Below are 22,952 nucleotides of genomic sequence, written 5' to 3'. Positions count from 1 at the left end.
TGGTAGCGATTGACATAATGGCGTAACACGTGTGTCGAGCAGCATGTGCTCCGGTCGGAGGTGCTTACGCAAGCCAGCGCGTGGAAATTAGATGCACAGCAGACGAAAAAGAAATCTGGTTGGCGCCAAAAGAGCCGTCGAATTTCGAAAAATTTTCAGAGATCAAAATTAGCTAATTATTTGTTACCGGGCCCCGTTCAGTCTTTCTGTACAATCGCGTACAATTTATATTTTTAGTTCGACCACGTTGAAATAAACTGCAAATAAAAGAATAATTTTAATTTTCATATTGCTCGTACATTTCTATTGATTTTTTCATTTTCCTCGTTAATTTCGCTGATAACGTACTATCCGGAGCACCTTCAGAAGTCGCTTATCGTTCCGAAGAGATCTCGAAGTCGATTTATCGGTACGCAAATCGAGCGTGGCGGAGCCTCCTTACGGCAAACTCGAAACTGCAAAGTGACTCACGGGAGTAGTAATAAACACGTCATGTCCGCGAAGAACGCGTATAAATAATTAATCGCCTCGAAGATGCAATTTATACTCCGCTCGTCGCGTGGGTGAGCTCGCAGACGAGTTCGAACACGGTTCTCGCTCGGCTTCGTTTGTCGACGTAAAACTTGTAACCTTCCTTCGTTAATTAGTCGATCGATAAGGAATGAGTTATTTGCTGGAACATCGCGACTTTAAAAAACTGTTTGAAATTTACTTACGCTCGGATAAATTAATATAAAGGTTATTAAGCAAGAGCAACGCCCTACGCTTTTGGAAAAATATTACTTCTTCAAAGTTTATATGCTGGAATATTAAATTTATATATTTGATTAGATTTATACGTTATTAGATATTTTCTATTCATTGATAATTATTAATAGGTTTATCAGTAGTGTTTGTTTTAAATGCAGAAGGAAGATTTACCAAAGCGATCGAGATAAAAAGACACGCGCGAAGCCTAGATCAAATTCTTGACACCGCGACCGAAGGGAATTCATCTTATCTCGGTGCGCACATTCGCCACGCGAACGTTACCAGGCTTAATTAATTACGAGCTCTTGTTACAATGTCCCTGACATTAAATTCTCTACGACGCTGCCTCCGCACCGGAGAAACACTGTCCCGGAATTTTTTTATTTGCGCCCAGTAAGAAATTGCAATATCGCGTTACGCACCCGATATCGCATTTCGTTTTCCGAGCACACTTTGCAAACGAGAGTTTCGAAGAGACGGCCAGACGAACAAAAGTAAATCGGACTCGAAGAATTTTTCATTAAAGATTCGGTTTTCTAGAATATTTATCGCGTTTGTTCTGTCAAACGATAAAACTGTTATACGAAGAAGTATTATTATCGGGAAGATCATTTGCGAGCTGCAGCCGCCGCCACTCGTGAAAATGAAAAATCTTTGATGCCTCGAGGAAACATTTGTGCGGCAGTTTTCAAATTCTATAGAATTACTTGCGAACCCCGTTTCCCTGCAGATACGCGGACTAGGATCCGGGCAACTTTCCTCATAAAGCGGGCAAAATAGGAAAAGTGAATAGGGTGGAACAATATTTCCAGAGCTCGATGGCGAACTTCGGTTTTAAACGAGAGTTTATTGCACCGTGAGACCTTAAATTTCCTCTTCTCTTTCGACGAGATAACGCGATCAAGATAAAGGATAGACGCGAAACATTCGTCCGGGTTGAAAACGAAAAGAATTCCTCATTTTCCGCGAGATGCACCCGCGCGCGGTCCCAAGAAGCGTAGATATCTTCATTAATTAAATACATGCACAACACACACGCACACACAGGTGGTAGAGAACGAAACTTTGATTTCTGTATTTTTGTCCTAGCTATTTTTCCGCGACTACAAAGGACGAGCTTCAATATTCGAGGCAACGTGCTGCAAATGCAAACGGAGGAAGAAACAAAGAAAAGAAAAAAAAAAGAGGAAGACCGACAGAATTATTTTTACGGATGATCAAACCAGACGCTCCTACGACCGGTTGATTGAAAAAATTCCTTCTTATTAGCAGCAGGAACGGCCAGCCACGAAAATAAAAATGTTAACAGGCTCGATGACTTAAGTCTGACCTTCGTCCTCCTGTTTATTGAATCGCCCGGACCGCCTACTTTCGTGCACTTGAAATGATCTCATGTCTGAATCCCATATACGGTGCGTTTTATTGTATAATAATGTCCGAAGCGAGCACTATACACCACGAATATCGATGCTCCGACATTCCTGGGCGACTACGAATCATAGTTACAGATGCACCGTAATTTTTGCTAATTACGTAGTTCCAGTGTTCGAACAGTAATCCATGAAAGAGATTTCATGAAAACTTTCATTTCATTAGCTCGTGCAAATCTTAACAAGCTATGAACTCACGAGTAGACTGCGGATTTTATGCAGTCTACAAATGGGTAAAAGCACAATTTAAAGCAGTGGACATATTAAAAAGATTGAAAGTCACCAGCGTATTGGTTTCAGCTTTATAAAACAATGAAAAGAATAAAGAAATTTTTATTTCGCCCCTGTGTCTTGCAATCAATGGAAATATCTTTTATTTTGCATTAAGGTCCGTAGTCTACTCATGAGGATCCTTATTGTAATCGTAAAACTAAACGAGGCTTCCGACTACGATCGAAAGCGTTTCGTGTAAGAGGAGATTTGCATAGGAATCTGCAGTGACGTGGTCATTGAATGAACCTAATAGCAATATTTCACGGTGCCTCGTGTCCAATTTCGTCGGACATAAAATTCGAGGATGCCGAGGCGCATCGAGACAGAATGCGGACGCAATAATAACCGTTCCTACGAGATCTCGTCGCACTACATATTTCCGAGCGCAGAAAAATACGAAACACGGCAGCAAAGTGAGTCATTCGGTACTCGCGCACGGATGTAATAGTGGAAACGGAAAAGTTTCATTGGCCGGGCCCGGTTCGGCTCGCCCGTGGACGAAGAACCAACGTGATTTATCGTTACCAGGCAAAAACACGAAAACCTCGACACGTTCGTACGAACGGACACGTCATTTCTGTCACGAAGTTATTAATAAACGCCACCCTGTCATTGCCACCGTGTCACAATGATCGATCCCTGGGATCGTCTCGGTCCCACAGGAATCTTAGGCACGGTGTCTAGGATCCTGCCGAAAAGAAAACTGCTCCTAGAAGCAACAATTTCATCGCGGACTAACTTCATTTCGCGGAAATGATCCCTAGGACTGTGTCTCCTTCGCAAACGGACGTAACCCAAGATTAAATAAATTAGTTTGCAGCAATAGAAATACGCGCAATGAGTCACATTCTAATTACAATTTCTAAGAAAACCTGTCCAACTTATCGACAGCCTGTCATACTAAATAAAACGTGACCTTCGACAGTCATACTTTCATAGTTCTCCAAATACGAAAATTGGCTACGCAACCCGCCAGTACGCTGTCGCATAAACTGTATAAAAATACAATTGCATAACCGGTAGAAGAAAAATATAAATATTTCAATAATGTCACACGAATGGCTCTATTCAAGAATATTCAATTCCAGGTTGAATTACAAATGACTTCCGGTTTCCTCATCGAAGTTCCTGCCAGTCCAAGACACTATTCAACGAACCTTCATTTATTACACGCTTTTGGTTAGCATTAGTTCATTTTAATTGTAATGAATCTCATTCCATTCGAGCAGTTTTAATACAACTCCTATTTAATTATCATTCAGTACTATTTCTAGTTCAGTACTATTTCAGTTACTATTCTTTAAAACTCGGTCTTTTCTAATATTCATTATGCTTTAAAAATAAGTATAATTGACACAGTAATTGGGTCCCTTACCCAACTTGCCCCCAGAACAATTCAGATTAGTACCATTCAATTATTATCGCGCTAAAAATTCAAGTCCGACTTATAATCTTTACCTGGTAACGAGCCCAAGGACTATTCAAAATCGCGTTCGGTCTTCAGTTTTCCTCGACCCTACTCGTCCGTTGTTTGCGTTCCGTTCGGGGACCAGCACGAGCTGACCATTCTCGTCGGTAAGGTCGCTTCGGAAACCACCGATACCTCACCGGGCGTCGAATTTGACCTAACGGTGCCTACGGTGCACACCTTCGAAAACTATCGAACAGTCAGTAACATTCACCACGGAACACTAACAGCATCGTAGAATTCGAGTATCACTACCGGGGAGGAGGAGCGCGAGTTTCCACTTTGCAAATCCTGTCACTGGAAGGTTTCGGTCAGATCTATTTGGATCGTGATCGACCGGGGTTCCCTTCGATCATCGAGGAAACTGACTTTCGTGCGGCCCGGGGAACCGGACACGTTGACGAACCGAGAGGAACGAACGGACCCGTGGTCGCGTCGCGCGACACACAACAGGAATGAAACGACGTACGTCCGGAGCGCGTCGCGTGTGCGCATCGACTGCTAACTAACTTCGCCCGACGAGCACATCGAGTACGATCCCTTGTTTCCGTCTTTGTCCCGCTACCCGGCGTGTCCTGCTCTCCCCTCTCCCTTCCGCTTGTTTATCACCGCCTATAGTTCCGTCTTCTACTTCCCCCTCCCTTCGGCCCTGCACCTGTCCTCCTCTGACCCGCGCAACCACGATTCGACCTCTCGCTCGCACTCGTCACGTGTACCGGCGAACGATCTTCGATCTCTTCTTACCGTCGCGAGAGCAAGCTTTCCCGTGTCTTGTGTCTTTCGCACTCGCACTCGCACTCTCGCGATGACAGCAAGACGCATCGCTCGTGTTTGCAGGCCATTTAGTATAATACTCGGCTATTTCGGAGATTTCAAATTACCGGGCCATTGTACCCAATGGCCTTAGAATAAGGCTGATGCGTTTTTTGCGATCGAGATCTATTTCAGGATCCCCTCGGGCCTTCATTTCCCGCCATTTCTTTCGGAACGTTAAATGGTCGTCCGTGTACCCGGGACATAGGACGCTTTAACTTTGTTTATACATTGTGTTAAAAAAAGCGTTCAATATTTATATGGTATATAGAACACACTGTGCTGAGTGAAAAAAGCCTGAGTAAACATAGGTGAAAAGGTCAACCGTTTCTGAGATATGAAGATTATTGTTCGCTAGCATTATGATCAACTTACTTCCATCGCATGCGATGGTTACTTCAGTGTTTACAAACCGCGTTCTGAATGTCCTCATTCAAGTGCCGACAGTAGATTTCACCCGGAATCGGTCAGTTCTCTAGCGGAAAATCATAACACGTGGAAAATTTTCAGTAGTAAATGAATCATGATGTCAGCAAACAAAAATGTCTATATCTGAGAAACGGTTGACCTTTCGACCTATGTTTACTAAAGCTTTTTTACTCAGTACAGTGTATCCTATATACCATATAAATATTGAATGCTTTTTTTTTTAACACCCTGTATATTTGTCAGAAAATTATCAAATTTAATCAAGATATCTGAAGTGGTTAAATTAGATTGGATTTGCATTGTGAGTGAAGAAATTTTATGGTAATTGAAAATTACGTATCGTGTGTGGGTTAATATTGCAAAATTGAATTTTTCAGAGTAGAATTTCCGTAATCCATAAATGGCAAAAGCTTTTAAGCAGTTCACATATTTATGAGCGGCAGAGATGATCGCAGCGGTGGGGTACTTTGTCCAATTATTGTGTCATTAAGCTCACTTGTTAATTCATGAATTAATTAATGGATTTTTGTTTTTTCGTTCGCTAAAGGTTTATATATTGATCCTCACACTTGTTCTTTTTCTCGTGATTTGGACCACTTTTGAAAAAGTTACTTCATTTTAAAAGGTGCACGGAGACTATTGTGCCCGACTGTTTATGTGACTCGCTTGTATCGATTGCGCAAAAAGTCTTTGGGTGCAACGGAGAGCGTTTCAAGAATTGCATAAATTAAAACTCGATCAAAGAGTATCTCGGTAATTACTAGTTTTTAATCCCATATAGCTCAATAAGAATTCAGCATTCACTGCAGGCTCGAATCGCAAGGCCAAATAATCATGATACAGAAAAAGTCTCAAGATTACCTCGATATCTCCATGAAGTAATCGATAAATAAATTTGTATGGCATGACTCACCCTGTACGCGTTTATTTTAAGGCTGCGCAATCGGATTAATGCAAATCCGATTCCTTTCTTAAGACGACGTTAAATCGTCAAGACAGTTTATGTAAGCAAAGTAAAAGAAAGTCTTCTCCCTAATTAAAATGGTAACGTCCTCGAATCCGGAGAGTTTGGAACGACTGGAACTTCTTTATGTTCGGGATGCGGTGCAGCGGTTTTCTAAAATTCTCGAGTTTTTCCCGTGACGGAAATCGAAAACAGGCTTCCCGCCCTTTTCGTGGCCGAAGTCGAGATCCCTTCTCCTTTTTCTTGATATTCGACTCTGGAACGTGACGCCAAAGCCTTTCCAGTTTTTCCCGTTCTCGAAACGCTATGCAACCATCCGCAGGAATCAGGGTCTCCCTTTCAATTTTCGTAGTCAAACATTCTGAGAAACGTCTGAAATTTCTTACAAACGCTCTCATAGAATTTGTTTCGAACATAAATTAAAGAATGAGTCCTGGTTTACCAATTTCGAAAAATCAATCCGCAACCATATCTCTCAGGTTTAAAGCACCGTTAACTGTATTTTAAACAATTGTATTGTTTCACCTACAGGCAAGACAATAAATTGTTTAATTACCAAAAATTCCAGGAATCTATTAAGTAGAAACCGAACAAAAAATAGTTTTTTCAATTATAAAACTCAATTAAAATATTTGACGTCGAATAAACTGAACAAAAATGGACGAAACTGGAGAACCTACGAATGCTTGTGAAACTGCCTTTTTAATTAAATAATCGGAATCGAAAAAGTTTGAGTGACATAACGAAACTATAGTAAAAACGTACACACGGTTTCGGATTAATCAGTTTCATTTTTTTCGCTACAAAAAAACTGTCAAAAATTTTCCTCTTGAAATAACGCACGTAAACGGGAGCATTGTATTTTACTGCTCATTCTCCGCATCCTGTAATTTCCAATTATCAACCAATCAGATTTTTACTTTGTGGCGAAATTTAATTGCGTCCGCGTACATTAAAAAGGTAGAGTTTTTTTGGCGGGGGGAACATATCAGGCAGATGTTTTTTGTAGCAGTCGCCGTGATTTGTCCATAAAAGGTTGGAATCTCTCTCGTCGTTTTTGTTTTTTCTGTTTCCCGAACGTTTTTTACATTCTTCCGACCGCTTTTGTGTTATTTCCACGACCAGTCCGCAGACCGGCGCAATCATAAAATTCTGGGTACCCGTGGAACAAGTGGGATGACCGTAAAAAACACGATCCTTATGCGTTTCGACCAGCGTCGCGCTCCGATTGGCTGAAATTTTCGGGATACCTTATATGCACGCATTTATTGGTAGCCAACGAATTCGGACAATTTGTTTCACCGCTATCGCTTTTGTTACTTTACAAATATCTTTTCTAGGCTACTTGACTAGACTGCCGGTAAATTTTTATATTAATATAAAAATTCTTTTGGTCAATTGTTAGAAACAGAATTGAAATAAAATTATATATTTTTTAAAAATAATTTTCCTAAGCATAACAGTATTTTTAAACTCTTCTATTCTCTACACAACTTTGTAATTCACCTAGGGTAATTGTTTCAATAGTCAGCCATCTTTAATGTTGTTGCTTCTAAAACGTTTATAAGAGGACATGCACACATTGGAGGCGAGTAGCTGACCATTGTACTCGTTCGAGTGTACGTGAGTTTATTAGTAGACATCTTTTATTTTTAAACAATCTATTTTCATAGAGGCTGACGACTGCCTATGATGATAATTAGGTTTCACAATAATATACAGCAGTAAAGACTCGCTTGTCAATTATCGTCGACAGAAATAAACTTAAATAGAGGTAAGTAATGCCTGGTCGTAATAGCACGGCTAATTATTTACTTTAATTGTGTCGTAAAGTTATTTTAAAATATTCCGTATCGAATTCTGTAGGAGTTTACAGTACGAGGTTTCTCCCTAATTAAAGTTACTTTTTCCAATCAAAGTGCTCCGGCAGCAGCGTAGCCGAACCTCTCCAAAATTCATTCGTTTAATTGGTAGAATGTGCGGCGTCACATTACCGACGTATTATATAACCGGCTTCAAGCTAAAATATCTTTTAATTAACTCCGCAAACATTTTGCACCGTGATAATTTGGCTGGCACGTTGTTAAGCAAACAATTCCCTATTGCAAGCGGCCAGGAGAGAACGATAAATAACGAAACAAATTTTCCTCGCGAGAATGTGTCCCCTTATTAACCTTTTGCTCAGGAAAACCACTGCAATCGTTGACAATATTTTACATAGAAAATTATATTATCTTTAATCTTGATGAACGTTCATTATTTTAGCCATCAAAAATGTGTAATGGCAACCAAACAAGAAGGATACATAGCATTAGCTATTCCATTACATTCCGTCTTCATTTTACTCGTTTCGTGGAACCGCGAATTCTGTTTATTCTCTCCTTGTTTGTATACTCCAGGTACGTCTTCTTATTATTATTATTTATTCATTTAGTGGTTTAAACTACACAAGGCTCTATGATCGCAATGATCAAACTTCCGCAGAAAGGTTGATGTCGTCTTTTTTCGGCGGTAATCGTTCGTGAAGAGTAAAACCTTGTAACAGAATCATTACCAGATTCTTCAATTTTTGTCCCAACTTTTATCAGGACTTCCGCGTACCGGTAGACTGGAAAGTAGAGTTTTACTAAAACCGTAGGAAGCTCCGTCGAGACCGAATCAATCGATAGCAAGAAAAACTTTGCGAGAGCGTGCCCGAACAAAAAAAAAAGAGAGAGAGAGAAAAGAAAAAAGAAAAAAAGAAATCCTTCCACTTCGAGATCTGTTCCTGAAGTTCGATCCGGGAAAAGTGGTATTCCGTGAACGCTGTATCATCGGGCAAAAAGATCGAAGCCAGAGTAAAGTTAAAATTGGAGCTCTCGCGTCCATTTGATCGAAAGGAAATCGCCTCGCCGGATAGCGAACGCAGGAAAATGTAACAAGTGTTTTCATGGTTTTTGCGAAACTGTTTAGTATTTTGTTTCAAAGTGCTGCATATCGACCACAAGAATATTCGCATACATTCAGGATAATTTAATTAATGAAAATTAAAGCTTGATATAGCGGATGCTACTTTAACTCTTTTAAAAATCCTTAGAAAATTCTAAACCTACAAAATTACCCAGATGTGACCCATGCGGCGCGCTCCGGAAAACGGTATAGCAATTTTAATAGATAGTTTGTCAAGATTGGACAGAGTAAAACATGCAGCAAGGGAAATGAGATTGCATCGGTAACGTGATCAAGCTATTAGTATGCAAGCTCCAGTGAACGCTATAAAAAATTCAGCACGATCCCCCACAGTGTAACACTAAACACTGTAATTGCACATTACGTTAATTATCTTGACAGAAGACACGCATATCTAATGATAAAGGTGTAGGTTGAAGGATTTAGTGATTCGTGACTTTAGAGATCGCGACGCTGCAGAATTTGCATTTGTAATGTTGCTAAAACTCCTGTCGAATGTAGTACAACCGCAAATAAAAGTATACACAAAGCTTGTAAATCTAACCACAGTTCAATTAACGAAAAAATTGCAGTAACTAAATTCACAGTTTGATTAATGAACCAGATTGGTTGAATAAAAATTGAAGAGAGAAATATTTCTCATAATCTTCTGTCTGGCACACAGAAGCGGAATAATAGAAACGCCTAATGACTTTCCGGTGCGATATCGACTCGCATATTAGTTTAGGTCGTCCTGAGGAATTCGCGGTTGCAATTTGCGTATTAATGGGGTCCCGTGGAGACAGCGCCACCATTACTTTAGGGGGTGATAAACGTACTTTATGGTTGCGACCCGCAGCGGTTTCTCCGGCGTTGCAATTAACGGTAAAACACCGGTGCACCCCGTGCGCCCGATATCGCGGCCACCGACAACGTTAAATAAAAACGTAATGGCACGGTGAACGGCGGCGGATATCATTTTCATTTTTGTCAGCCCTGATCACGAGCGACCGCCATTGGGCTTTATTGAAAACAGCAAAATTATGCGAAGTTTTAATATGACGTAACTGCGTGCTGCCAGGTGAGAGCTCAACTTTTTGCGCGGAAAGTCAATAAACACGGCGGGTAATTCGTCAAGGGAAAATGGTAGGAGGTTATTGACCAAGCGCCTGGAATTAAAGTTCCCATAACTGATATTAAGGATCGAAATTACCGTGAAGCAGTGTATTATTGAGGGTATTACGCGCTGCCGGGGAAACAGAATTTATAGCGCTCCTTATTTCCCGAGACATCCCCCGGAGGATCAACGTTATCTCTGCAATCGATAATGGCGTATGCAGATGTAATCAGTCAAGTAAAGTCGATTTCTTTGCCGGATTATTTTTTCCGCAGACCTTCCGCCCCTCGCTCCGTAAATCAACGGTTTCAGCCGCGTTCACCACGTCGAGAAATATACGGTGGGGATCCAAATAGTATTTCACCAGAAGATTTCTGATTCTCCAGGCAATTACGGTATTTAATGCATTTATTAGTGGAATAAATTGGTGCAGGACATTTTTATTTTCCACAATTATCCACAGTCTACGATTACGAAATTAAGGGTGTATCCTATATATTTTAAAAAGTGAATCGCGCTTTTCTTTTTAGTATCATGAATATTATGAAGCGTTCAAATTTATTGCTCGTTTCCTGTCGCGCACGTGCAAATTATTTTTCAACGTCGGCGTAGAATCCACCAATTTATTTCCGAAGTCGGGAAGAACGTAAATGATCGCGCCGGCAGGGTGTAGGACAAAAGAAAGGGAAAACGACATCGGAGGAAGTTTTAATCGAAAAACTTCGAACAATGGTTCGTAGCTGCTTTTAACAATAAGACCAATTCAAGGGGGCACCCCTGTGTTTTATTATTCCGTTGATCGGCGGAATGTTGCTTTCCCATTGAATATTAACGACTTTCTTTCCTTGAGTAGTGAAAAAGATTTGGCGGATATCCAAATTTACAATTCCAATTTGTTCTTACATTTTACGCCCACAAAGAAAGAAGTTTTCGTACATACAAGTTCTTTCTCGAACTCTGTAACAATCGCTCGCAGCAGAGCTGTTCGGCCCGTGCGGGCAGCGACGCTCTTGCCCTAGGCATACACAGGAAGCCACGCCCCTGCGTGTTGGGCAGCTCAGACCCACAGGGTATCGAAAATTAGTGTTAAAAATTACTGTACTTAATTTTGTATATTTTATTGGAAATTGATCCCGATACTAATGGTCCCGCAAGCGAAATAAGTACCCCATTTGTTTGAGTAGGATGGCATAGTACTCCGTTCGGTCGGGAAAAAAAAATTAATTAGTCCCGTTCAGAGGCAATGACGCCGGCCGATAAATAATGCGGCAGAGGGCCGGAAGCGGGTACCAGAAAACGGGAAGACAAGGGGAAACATAAATTCACGCCGGAAAAATATCCTGGCGGTACATGGGGGTGTATCGAGCATTTGTAAGCGAAAATACAGCGACGAGTAGCAGCGCGCGCGGCCCCACGAGAGAGAGGACGTTGCCGAAGAAAAATGTTGTCGTAAAACCGACGTAATGAACATGAGGCCGGGGCGAGAAGACACGGGGCAAAAAGGCCAGAACCGTGGTAAACTTTTTTTTTTCTTCTTCTTCTTTCTGGGTCTTCGTTGTCGCATATATCCTGCACGATATTATCCGTTTCCGATAAAAGCGTCCCTGAGAGGACATCCCTTTTATACTTTTTCCTCTCGCCGGATTTCACTTCGTTCGCGGCCTCTAGGAAGTTCAATAACCCCGGCGCGACATCGCTGAAATCTGACGCGGCGGTCCAGCTACTTATCGAAATTTACCGTTTCGAACGACGGTAAATGGTACCCGTCAACGATGTTGTTCGAGGAAACCGAAAGTTTCCTTTGCGCCCCAAACCCCTGCTGATCTTGCGCCTTTCTCCTCTCGCACGAACGCTAGTACGCCATAGAAGTCGTTCTTTTATACAGTGTCCATGTATGTCCTAAATGCCTAGCCGACAAAAGTCCCAGAACTCTATCCCCCTGTCCTTTAAAAGCTTCCCTGTCCTTTTCTACGTTCGGGGTGGATCAAAGAATCTCCTGTCCGATTTATGTCCCCGGCTAGACCCGTGTTTTGGACATATATCGAGTAAACACTGTACTTTGCCTTCGCTCAATTTAAAAACAGAATTCTCGTCGGTCTTTGTTTTTCTTTTTTCGTTCACGAGCTAAATTCGAACTTCTGACAGGCCGATTTAACTTTTAGCCAGTTCTTTCACGTGCACCGCGAACCACCACTGTTTCCCTTTTTCTTCATGCGCCACACCCACCGCAAGCATTCCCAGAAACCGTTCGGTCACCCAAAACCATTCATCCATCCCGAGCACTCGAACCCGTCGGCCGAACACTCGACCCTCTTCATTCGCGCCCATATCTCAAACAAGCTAAACCCCGTACCCTCGACAATTACGCTTCGAGTTGCTATAAACATTCGCCTCGCGCAATAACAACATGCGGTTCCTGTTGATGCGGGACGATTTGTAAATTGTCGGGTTCTATGCAGCGACGTGAAAAGCAATAGAACCGGTATAGTGATGGAACTTTCGAAAATAAGCATTTTTAACACTAGATTTGCGGGACCCGTCAAAATGACGGATTCTAATATTTTTCAATTGCGAATATTGAGATTGCAAAAATGCATCTATCAGCAATTATTTAACAAATTGATTTCTTTGGGTATACATGATTTAAAAAATGGCTACAAATTTTCATAGATTCATTCATGTTATTTTTATAAAGTAATGTAAGATAGTCATTTTTAGTGCTCCGTAAACCTAGTGTTAAATTCTTCCAATGTCTTCACTGTTTTAAATTACACTTACTCGTTTTTGTTACAAATGCGTAATCGTGAAGAGAAGAGTGCAGTCTACTGGTAAATAAATTAAATGTGAATCAAAGAGACATTTAGAGTCTACACTGACTCTTTGGAAAACTCTACAATAATTAGTGGCGAATACTGAACTCAAGTATCGGAATTTATAAATCTGTGCGAACAGAATTTCGATCCGTGTCTTCGGACAATTGAAGATTTCTATCTTCAATTTTTGCGCTCGCGTGGATTTGGGAAATTCGGGTCCTAGCGTACGCGCACGAAGGAGTTGCCGAAAACAGAAAACGAAAAATTTGCCCGTCTGTTTGCAGAGCACGCAGCCAAGGGAAACGAAAGGGTCGCGAAAGGAGAAGGGACGACAAACGTAGAACACGTCTTTTGATGTCTATTCCGGCGTGTTCGGTTTCCAATTTGCAAAATGAAACTACCTCCTCCAGTTTTCCAAGCCAATCGCGCGGCAGATGTTGCCCGCGAGCGGTGAACGAGCTTTCACGGGTTTTCCAGAGGGTAAACGTGGGGCGCACGGCGAAAGCACCGCCGCCGAGACTTGTTTGCGCAAGCATGCACGCTCTGCCCTTCTTTGTTGGAAAACCATGCTGAAACGTTTCTGAATCGCGGAGGGGAAGCGCGCTTTAACGTTCCAAAGTGTCAGAGTCAAAAAGCGCGGAGACGGCCGCCGACAGGTTTTCAGATCCTCACAGAGCCCAACGATCGCTGCCGCGAGATTAAAACCGTGAAAAATCACCCGGGGAACGTTCGCTTCAAATGCCCCGCGGTTTTCTGCACTGTTTCTTATGGCGAACCGATACACATTAATAACTAGCCTGCGGATTTCCTGCGATTGCAGTCAGGGACGAAAACATACCGTATTAATTTTTATTTAACAAACAACGTAAACGCAATTTCTTGATTTCGTTCAGTCGGTAAAATGTTGCTCCGCGTAATTTCTTGAAAAATGTGAATTTTCGTGACAAGATTTACCAAATGAAAGCTTTCCATGACTTTTGACGTGTAGCTGTAATGAACCTACAGACTCTTAGTCCCAAGCCCAGTAACTACAGAACCCAGTAACGATTTCAAGGAGGGCGTAACGAATCTTAATTCATTAACAGAGATATCGAGTGCCACGAGAAATTAAAGACCACTAAAGGCCTTTGTAGCTCTACTGGCGAGTCTCTGGAGGTTATCAAGGGGCCTAAGATCCATGTACAGGTCGTTGAAGGGTTCCGAGGCTCTTTAACGACTACCTCTGAGCTTCATCCGGTGGTCACCTAGGAGTAGACTCGTAAGATGGTCAAAGGGTTTCGTAGAAAATGGTTCAAGATAGCCAAGAGAGTTCAGGGACCGTGGCTGGTAATTGAGAACCTTCAAACCGGACGGTTCCAACATATTCCAAATTCTTGCAAATATTCAATAGTGATCGAACAGGCCAAAGAAAATCATTGAGAAGCATTTTTTAACGATAAATTCAAAGTTGTTGGACTTTCAAGGATAAGAAGTATGACGGGAAAACTTCTTTGTTAATGGATTTACTAAGCTCGCGAGAATTTAAAAGCTTCAACGAATTTTATCGCGATGCACGCTTCTTTTAGCGCCGCTCGTTTGCATATCGTATAAATGCATGAAACTTTCAGCCTAATCATTAATTACCACTGAAAGCAACGAAGATATATGATTTGCTGCGGACTACTCGTGGGTCCATGATCATTCGTTCGAGATATCGGCGCGGCTGATGGTAATATGCTGCACGTTTTAGCGTACATAATCGAGGCGATAAAGTGCAACAAGAAATTCGTGTTGGAAACAATTGGATGACGGTGATGAAGCTGTTTCGCGCTTAGGGTGGACCTACCGCAGTATGGAATCGATATTATCGCTAAAATGGCAGATCGTGAAAATGTGGATCGCCGTTGGAACTTCACCGAAACAAGTAGTTACCATTTTGCAGGAAGCGGGACCATTCGATTCGATCAGCGGGAAAAGCGGGATATGAGCTGGACGTGTTAGCGACGGACTGAACTTTCCTATCGACGGCAATGACCTAATCGAAGACGGTCGGAAAACGCTCTCGACGTTATTTCAGTGGGAAAGGTATTGAACTTCGGGAAATCATAGCCATCGATTTCAATCCCTCTGGAACAGTCCGCAGCGAAGTCGATGGAACCGTCTTGCCCCGCAGTTACCATTACGCTGTTACAACTTCGGCACTCGGGAGAACAGTTTAGACGATGACCAATAGCAGACCGGATCTTGTCGGAGGAAACGAAATTCGAAGTTACATTCCCGAAAATGCGAAGAGAAGTTTCACCGGCAAACGAAGAGCAACATAAACTTATCGAATTAGGGACACTTGGGCAAATTTCCAGCGCTGCAAAATGCAGCTCCAGTTTTGTCGAGTTCTTATCTGGTTTCACATGCGCAAAACATTTTCAGCCTGAAGATATCTTGGAAGAGTGAAATATCTAAAAAGCCAAAGTATTTTCGAAATAATATAGAAAGGCATAAGATCCCGCGAGCAGCAGAAGCACGAATATACAGCGCCCTTCTGAATAAAAGAGCAAAGCAACTCGGAATTTTCCGACTCGACAACAACAACGTGATCACACCTCGCTGCAACTGTTTTTGTCCGATGCTTGGGGTCCCCCGTGTCGCAGACAGTGCAATATCCGCAGCCCGCAAGTGGCGCTCTTCATCTTCCAGTATCTAGAGCAAAATCCGCGAGGAAAAATCCCATTTTCTCGTGGAAGTTCCGCAGCGAGCGGCCAAGTTTCCGAAAGAGTATCCTTCGCTTAGAATCTGTTCAAAGGACGGGAAATCACTTCGGGCTGTTTCGAGCGGAAGAAGAAGAAGAAGAAGAAGAAGAAGACACGCTGTCTCTTTAGACACGTTAAATAAATTACACAATGGGCCGGGGAACGCCAGACGGACAAGTTAAGCGGGACTGGGGGAGGAAGAGGAGGAGGAAGAAGAGCAAGAAGAACAAAGTAAACGTCGTCGCCCGATGAAAGCGGAAACAAAGGAGCCACACGGGTGATCCGTGCTCTTGCGACGTCTTAATATTAAACGGAGGTCTAAATGGACAGCAACCGAATGTCGTTAATTAGCGTGCGTTCGAGTGTCTCGAGGACGCTCGAGGGATCGATACTCCGGGCCAGATGCCTCGCGTTTCAACGCTGCACCAGCCAAATTGGATTGCTGCGGGGACACGCTGATCGGTCAACGATCTGCTTTCCGGAAAACAATAACCGCAATCGTTCGTTAGGATAACGGTGTCGTCCAAGAAGCTGGGGCAATGCCGCGGCCAGGATCGAGGAAATGGCACCGCCATTTAGAATTTGATGCACCGTAACGACGCGGTACAAATTCGGAGATAATGAAATTCTCCACACCCGTTGCACGTCAGGCTCAATTTCAACGGAGTTCCCAATGATCTAGGTGTAAATCGGCTCCTATCCAGGGGTTCAACATCTCAAACAGTGACTCCAAAAAGCGTTCAAATTTCCCATTTTAACACTAGGTTTACGGGACCCGTCAAAATGACGGGTTTTAATATTTTTATTTTAAAAATATTAAGATTGCAAGGATACATAGATGAGAAATTATTTAGCAAATTGATTTCTTTGGGTATATATTACTTTAAAAATATTGCTAAAAATGTGGGTAGCACGTTCTTGTTACTTTTATAAAGTAATGCAGAATAGTCACATTTAGTGCTCCGTAAACCTAGTGTTAATTGTTATCACTTCTTACCTATTTGACCAATTTGCATCGTATGGAAATATGAAAAGAAGGCCTTCATCACCAAACTTTTCTTTCTATTATATTTAAGTACAAAAATGACTACAAGTAAAAGAAAACTTCATATTTCAGCATTATTCATCGACAACACCCTCCATTTCTATTTTGTAGCTAACGGATAATGATAGTGACCAGGAAAATCGAGCGTATATATACGCTAACGATGCAAATGGGTTAAAAAGGAATTTTGCTGAGGTGATTCCATTGAAACAGCAAACTAAGAAAAGGCAGAACATTCAGTTTGATAAATTCTGAGAAATATCTCCGCTCGAAATTTCGAAAGCATGACCACGATACGGAGAATTTAAACGCTGTACCTGACACGGAGTACATAGTACAGAGAAACTCTATATTAGATCATATTGAACTTCGAAAATGCAATATAGTCAATGAACCTTGGCGTTCCGGATAATAGTCAAAGACTGTTATTAACGAAGTTTAGGACGCGTTCTGTTTCGAATGAAGGTCTCTCTAACGCTTCCAGTAGACATTCTATATCAATGGGAAACCCTCAACAGCAGATATCAAAGAATTGATTCACCTTGGCTTTACAGCCTACATTTTGCACCGAGTCGGAAGCCACCAAACATCCCCGAATCCTTGCGTTAACACTAGATTTACGGGACCCGTCAAAATGACGGGTTATATAATGCTAAAAATCTGGCTGAATATATTCTTGGTATTTTTATAAAATGATCCAAACTGGCCACTTTCAGTGCTCCGTAAATCTCGTGTTAAGCCACTTTGCTGACACGGTAGGATCAAAAGGAAAGATCGCGGTTTCATTCGGCAAGAGTGGCATTTAGAAAAAAGTTTGCACGACTAATTTCCGTTCCGGTCGCGTTTCTCGCGGCTCGGCTGGAGGGAAGCGGAAATCGATTGTTCCGCTAATCGTTGCAACAGAGTACGCGTCAAAGGGAATGCGCGAGCGGTTCGAAATGAAAGCGACACGGGGGAGGGGAGAAAAAAACGGTAAGCGGTTTAATGGCAGGCTGGAGTTAATGCCGAGCGGCGTCGCGGCTGGTCTAATGACGTTGAAGAGAACGTTTCTCTTTGGGCCCCCGCGTGTTTTCTTGACTTCGCGACCCGCGGGAAAGCTCTGTCGCGCGAGACCGAGGAGACCATCTCGCTAATTAATGCAGTTTTAGTTGCGCGCTTAGAGCTACGGGGCAAGTCTCTTCTCGGAGAGGAGAGAGAGAGAGAGAGAGAGAGAGAGAGAGAGAGAGAGAGAGAGGGAGAGAGAGCAACGGCAGCGACAGTGTTTCTCTTTCGAACCAACCACGCTCTCGTTAGTTGCCTTAATTCGCCCCGCGTCTTTCCTCGGACTTCTATTCCACGCCTGTTTATCTTTCATTTCCTTAGCTAATGATAGTTGGAGGACGCGTCGGAAGATTAAAGCCTCGGCCCTCGCTCGGAATTGCATCGTGCACGGGCATTAAAACGGTTTAATTATCGCGCGATGGAAGTTTCCCGTAAAGCTTGTCACGCGTTTCACGTTCTCCGCGAGAGAGGGGCCGCGTGTTTGTCAGGCGTGCCGAAACTTGGGGACAACTTGCGATAAACGTCTCGTGTATTCCTACGAGTCTGTGTTCAACGTACATAACCGAGAGTATGTCTAATTTCAACCGGTTCCTCGATCGCGCCTAATTTGTCATCTGTGAAAATGGAGTCTTAATATGTCCTTCGAACATTATCAATAATGGATTGGACTTGGGCCACTTTCAAAGTGATGGTTTTAATAATTGATCTACCTGCGAAAACTTGTGTGTCCAAAATTATCGTATATACTCTGAATATGCTTAACACGCGAATGTTGTCTATGACAGCTAACTTGAAGTTGTACACGTAATTACGGGCAACAAAAAATAATTGTCGAATGGACATAGGCCACTTTCAAAATAAACGGCTCAATTATTCGCGTGGGTTTCTGCTCGTCTGAAATCCGGGTAAATTGCACAGGGGAATGTAGTCTAATTCGAGGTACACGGGTTATCCGGACGAGATCAGTCCGCCTCTGATTACAGGAAACGCTGGGGAATAATTAAAAAAAAAGTATGAAAGCGTAGAGCTTATCGGCAATTCGCATCATCGCGTGAAGCCATCCCTAAACAGCAGCCACGGCTAGACGAAAAAACGATCTTCCATGCAAACTATAAACGCTTCGGCTCGTTATCATGCTCCCCTGCCTCGTCGGTGATAACGGCTGGAGGAGCGTGTGTAAAAACCGCGGGAAAATAACTTCCACGTTCACGGCGTCGTAAAGCAGTCCGGTAAACTGAAACTTCCCTTAAGGGGCACGTATCGCCTCGCGGCCGCGAGGGTGCAACGACCATTCAACCCCTCGTTCTTCCGGTGTGTACGACTCTTATATCAGCGAAAGGAGACTGGAGATCGCGTACAGGGAGGATTGATTGCAATTGCGACCGACCACCGATGCGCCCCGCATTCCTGTCTGGCATCACCGCTAACAATAGTTAGCGATTTCCCGACGTCCCCTCGATGTCTGCGTCCCACGGAAACGATCGTTGCCGATCCAGTCGTAAAACGTTTACCTAAAACCGGTCAGAGTTGCATAGTTCTCGCAAGGCAAACGGGTTCGTGACAAACCGAGCGGGAAATAAAATTCAACCATAAAATTGACGGCGCCCGTAAAACGTAAACGGGAACGATTATGATTGCGCACGACAATCAGTTATGCGAAATTAGAGGAAGTTACAAGATTCGAAAGACAGCGTCCTGTACCTGTTCGCAAGCGAGGCCGCCACCTACCGTGCAGAGACCGGTCCCGATATGCCGCATATTATGTCGCGGTTGAATTGCAGAAATTATGCAAATGCCCAGCGGTTCGGTTGTCCGTGGGGTCACTGTCATTACCGATCGCTATATAAATATACGTGGGCGAGAGATACCGTTTCGCAGAAACGGTGCAATATTCCTGGCCTATCTGTTCGCACGCGCGAATGCAAGTTATGCCCATCGATTTTATGGCAAACCATACGGTGTTCCGTTGATTTCTCAGAATTCGCAATGAAATGCTTCAGCAAACGTTGAAATTGGAGTTACTACGGGAATTTAACAAAATACAAATTACGATTTAAACTTGTATTGCTATGTTTGAGCTGAAAAATTTCTGAGAATTCGAGGACGAATAGTCCATAAAATCGATAAAGTGGTTATTTAATAACGAGTGCAACGCAGTTAGTTTCAACTTTAATATTAATGTTTACAGTTTGATGTTGTCTTGGCAAATAATACAAAGCTATTTCTGTCATCTTTTAAAAATAGCAAGTACGCGGTCTTTACTTCTGAAAATTACTTTCTGTACGACATTAAATATCCGTGATCAATTTTCGACTGTTTTTCTTTCAGAAAATCTTCGAAACAGAAGTAAATACCCCTCGAATCGGGTAAAATATTTCATTTTCGATACAGAATAACGACGAAAACTACAATAATCCGGAAAGTGCTTCGTTCGCAAAAAATGTTCCTCGAACCTTTGAATTCGCGCGTCGAATCGAATCGGTGCGCAACGAAATTCCGGGATTTCGAGGACCACGGATCAAACGAGCGGGCCCGCGAGCAATTAATCGAGGAGCTCGTCAAATTAGTGCGTCCCTGGCACGTCGGGGAACGGACACTGTTTCGTTCAACGGGTTTTTTTTTCCTCTGTTTTTTTTTCCCCCACCGAGGGGCCCCGGTCTTTGTGGCTCGCGAGACGGAGACAACGGTCCGTGATAATTAATCTCATTAGCAGCCGACGCGAGGATTCGCGGACTAATGAGATGCCATCGCACGATCTTGGCCCTCGCGCAACGACACGCGTACCTCCCTGATATTTTTCTTTCACGCCTCTTTGATACCCACCCCCTGCCTCTTGGCCGCCCCGTGTTTTTAACGAGCACCGTTCACTTTGCGCAACCGAGTTACGCAAACTCGCTCTCCTCCCCCTTCTATTCTCCCTTATTGACCGCGAGAAAACTTTTAATTAGTTTTTACAAATAATGGCTCGAACAATCGGCCCCGATCCTTAACGCCAACCGAGCGGGACACTTTATTCGAGGAGGAGCGGCACAATGGTCCGGATCGAAGCGTTTCGGGACATTCGGAGGAGCTTACATATGAACCGAGGGAGCGTTTGAATGAAATCTTTGCTTGCGATAAATATTAGAAGATAATCGTTTTCTAATATTAGGGGAACTTGTTAATAGGTCCGCAGTGCGTGGGTGGAGTTAACGAAGGGGAAAAAAGCATGGCGATGGGGGCTCCATCTATACCAGGGTTTCACCTCATTCCGAGGATTCTTCTGTATCATCGGCGTCTACATGTCGTCCCGCGTCCCACGGATCAAAATTCACTTGGCTGGAAGAGTTCCTGCATGAATGAGAATCGACCACCGGAGAATCGAGCACGCACGAGACCCAGAGAAAGGGAGAAAGTTCGAGAGGACACCGCGGGCTAGAGGCCCGAGGGGAAAGGGGTGTCGGAAAAGAAAGGGGTGAGAGGAAACGGTGGAAAGGACATGCAGCCAGCCAGACTCTTTTTTCCATTTATTTTTACCGCCGTCGCAGCACTACCCCCTCCCCCATTTTCCTCTCCCTTGACGAGGAATTTCGCATTTCTTCGGCCCAAGACCTCGTAGACGAAGCACATACAGGGTGGCACGATAACTACGAGCTCTGTCCGGGAACTGTACGATCTTTGAATTGTTCAACAATTTCTAGCGAGATATGGCATTTTGCAACTTCGGCAACCTCCGTGAAAAATATGTTTTCAGGTACCTTTTGTACGTAGATCAGTCGTTCTAGTGTTCTTGATGCAACAGTTATGCATTCGATCGAATCGTCGGGAATCGCGCAATTAAATGATAATTTTGATAGACTGGAACAGACCCGATATTAACCAGAAATGATACTTCTTCCCCGTTATAGCACAAGCTCGCACAGTTTCCGGACAGATGCCTAGATTTACTGGGTGTTTCACTGTCCTGCGTAAATTGCTTCGGTGAAACGTGAACACCGTCGGACCGGTGGAGACTTTTTCATCTAACTTTCTGACGACGTAATTACGGCTGGGCTAATAAAGGGAGGTTGGTTGCTGCAGTGATCTACGCTAGGAGACAGAATGACGAGACACCCCAAAAAATATTGAAATAAATATTGGATTCGTATAAAATCACATTATATGAATAATACAATTGGTAATTTAATCGATATCAATTTGGTTTCACTTCGACAAAATTATAAAATTATAGTGTTAGGTACAATTACTTTATTATTTGTGAATATTTTATCCGAGGAATAATAATCTTCTTTACTTTTATCATATATTTTTGCATACAATGAAGATTAATAATTAATAGCGACCGAACGGTACTACATTTCGCCGTATGTAGCACGGGTACTACTGAATGTTCATTAAATTCATAGCTTGTAACGGTATTATACTCGAACGTGCATCGCGCGAGTAATATTGAATGGTCATTAAATTCATAATTGTAATTTGCATCATAATTCTGCTTCGTCATTGTAAGGCATCGTTTTAATATATTCTGTTACAAACTCCATGGTCAGATGGTAATACGTACAATCTACAACCAAAATGGAGAAACACATTTTAGAAATTAATTATTAACCGCTGAGAATTAACCAATTTTCCCGCCTTAGTTGTCCCCCGAAATACATAATTTTGCCCGACTTTCAAAACTGTGTTGCAGTTTTGAATTTGCATAAATATCCGCGTCTGGGAGAAATCGACGCGCTCGAGATCTAAAATTTGGAAAATGCCCGACGTCTGCGCGACGCGAGGTAAAGAGCCTAACGATTTCACGAATAGTTACCCTATGCAGACCCACCCTATAGAGACCGGGGGCGATAATACTCGCGGCTCTGTTCCCATCCCTTCGTCTCTGACGCGCGACCTGTCGAAGCCGGCCCCCTGCGCACCCTCCCGAACCAAAAGCACCCCCAAAGGGACGCGCGTGAATGCACTTTGCCAGCGAAATATTCTCTTCTTCGCCGGGTGAAATTTATCGGCGGGTACTACGTTAAGCCCCTTTCACGCGGAAAGCGGATTTCTTGTCATCTTCGCCAGCTGGAGGAACCCTTTCCCGCGTTGTAAAGAGTCGCGTCGATCCGTGTCTCGGGATTTACGGGCGAAACTTTCGGAATAAGTGCCGACCGGCGGCAGAGCAACGTCA

The 22,952-nt window shown here is 43.0% G+C and overlaps 1 protein-coding gene across 7 annotated transcripts in view; it reads right to left on the bottom strand.

The window, feature by feature from the left end:
* C3g (C3G guanyl-nucleotide exchange factor) overlaps positions 1–22,952 on the bottom strand; it is an 85,138-nt gene that overhangs the window by 38,596 nt on the left and 23,590 nt on the right. Inside the window, exon 1 of one of the 7 annotated variants that reach the window (XM_076798245.1) lies at positions 3,912–4,523. The exons of the other annotated variants lie outside the window; for them this stretch is intronic. The gene's annotated coding sequence lies outside the window, so the exon portion shown is untranslated. Of the gene's footprint in view, positions 1–3,911; positions 4,524–22,952 lie in introns of those variants that run through there. 7 annotated transcript variants of the gene reach the window in all.

Source organism: Halictus rubicundus, chromosome 12 (assembly GCF_050948215.1).
Source record: "Halictus rubicundus isolate RS-2024b chromosome 12, iyHalRubi1_principal, whole genome shotgun sequence".
NCBI classification, from domain to species: Eukaryota; Metazoa; Arthropoda; class Insecta; order Hymenoptera; family Halictidae; genus Halictus; species Halictus rubicundus.
The sequence above is the reverse complement of the archived record's forward strand: the minus strand, read 5'-3'. Positions and strand labels throughout refer to the sequence as shown.